General features: G+C 48.2%; 1 protein-coding gene across 2 annotated transcripts in view; it reads left to right on the top strand.

Annotated features, from left to right (window-relative positions):
• The first annotated feature begins 991 nt into the window (after positions 1–991).
• The window catches only part of TSPAN12 (tetraspanin 12), a 70,014-nt gene continuing 69,271 nt past the window's right edge, over positions 992–1,734 (top strand). The window contains exons 1-2 of one of the 2 annotated variants that reach the window (XM_021710924.1): positions 992–1,164; positions 1,411–1,576. The gene's annotated coding sequence lies outside the window, so the exon portion shown is untranslated. Of the gene's footprint in view, positions 1,577–1,734 lie in introns of both variants that reach the window. The other variant, XM_008055075.2, reaches the window with a different exon arrangement.

Below are 1,734 nucleotides of genomic sequence, written 5' to 3'. Positions count from 1 at the left end.
CACTCTAGCAGTATCCCACTACTGCCAATCCCTTTCTTATAGTATGATGGTAAATGTTCAGGGTCTGCTTATGAGTGAGAACATGTGGTACTCAGTTCTGTGACAGATCACTCAGTATTATAGACCCTAAATTCATCCAGGTTGCATAGCTATAATTCTTAATACTCCTTTTCATTGTTATCTTAGATACTGCTTAGTTACTCAGTGACTTGCTTACCAATAATTTTCCTAGCCTAACTAAGGACACCCATGTTGTCTTTCAGTCTTGACTTTACTTCTTCCCAAATGATACTGCAGGTCTCATTGTCACTCTGGTCATGTAACAACTGGCCCTAGACAGGCAATGATAGACACAGGACTCCAATTTTCTTTTTTGCTGCAAGGAAATTTAAGTTGTTTGGTTTTCTCAAAGATATTACTTGCATTTCAGGTAATTAATATTTGTTGGTAAAGTATTTGCCATATAATGTACACAAAATTAATTATAAAAATGCACACTATTGTGAGGCATGAAACATCAAACTTATGTGAAGAATATAATCCAGAAATTTTTAAACTTGTTTTTCAAAGGGAAGATACTTTTTAGGAGGGCAGTCTCCTACTGTTACTTTAATGTTGAATTTCTAGTTTTTAAAAATACAGTTTTCCAAAGACCCACTACTATGTGCACATTTCAAAATTAATCACCCAGTTTAAACTCAAAACAGTCTTATTGGGAAACATTCTGGAAAGTTTGAGTTACTTGTGAAAGAGTTAAAAAATATTCTTTCTGTCTATTCTGGATGTAAGACTGAACACGATTACTCTGATGTTTCCCTAAATGCTCTTAGAGCAGTGTGAAAGTGGGGAAGAATGTTTCCTTTTACAGTCTGGGAGGGCAACAAATCAATAAGAAGGATCATAGGGCACCACGTTAATGACAAAACACAGGAGGTGGCTCCATAAAGGTTGTGAAAACTAGTTTCCCATTGCAGGAATTGGGTTGGGCCAGCCCCTTCACCCCCCTTCTCAAACACAAATATTTTCATATAATAAAAGCCTGTTTCCCTATGCTTATGACCCAGCCTCCATTCCTTCCACACCTCCATTTTAAAAAGGGGTCTGCTGCGTGGACTTCTGCAAAGATCCTGGGCGTTTTCTCTTTCTGGACCTGGTGTCCTAGAGGTGAGGCGTCCCTTTGGGGACTCTCGGCCGGGAGAGGTGGACGAGAAACACCCACTAGGACCCAACCCCGGCCGCCAGCGGCTGGAGCATGCGCTGAGAGTTTGTGCAGCTGGCCCTGGCTGCCGCCGCTGCCTCGTCCGGACTTGGCGAGGACTTGGGAGGGACAGCGGCGCTGGGAGGAGGTGGCTTAGCGGAGACTTTCCAGCAACTGCTGCCCAGGACTTTTTTTTTTTTTCTTTTTCCCAGGAGGCGGCGAGGGCGGCGAGGGGAAAGGAAGAGAAAGAAGCGTCTCCAGCTTGAGCCAGTGCCGTCCTTCTGCTCTCCGCGAAGAAGGTCCCTGCCCCGATGAGCCCCCGCCGTGCGTCCCCGACTGTCCCTCGACGGGCGCGGGGCGCGGAGCCCAGCGCCGACGGTGAGTGGCCGCGCGGTCTCTCGTCTGTCCTGCCGGGTGTCCCGCCAGCCCGCCGGCGGCAGCCCTCCGCGCTGTGTGCTAAACTACTTAGAGCTGGCCGGGGAGCTCCCCGCCGCCCGCGCTTCCCCCCGCGCCCTGCCGGGGGCGCGCGGACGCGG

Source organism: Carlito syrichta, unplaced genomic scaffold (genome assembly GCF_000164805.1).
Source record: "Carlito syrichta isolate Samal-C Ts95f unplaced genomic scaffold, Tarsius_syrichta-2.0.1 Scaffold301651, whole genome shotgun sequence".
NCBI classification, from domain to species: domain Eukaryota; kingdom Metazoa; phylum Chordata; class Mammalia; order Primates; family Tarsiidae; genus Carlito; species Carlito syrichta.
The sequence above is the reverse complement of the archived record's forward strand: the minus strand, read 5'-3'. Positions and strand labels throughout refer to the sequence as shown.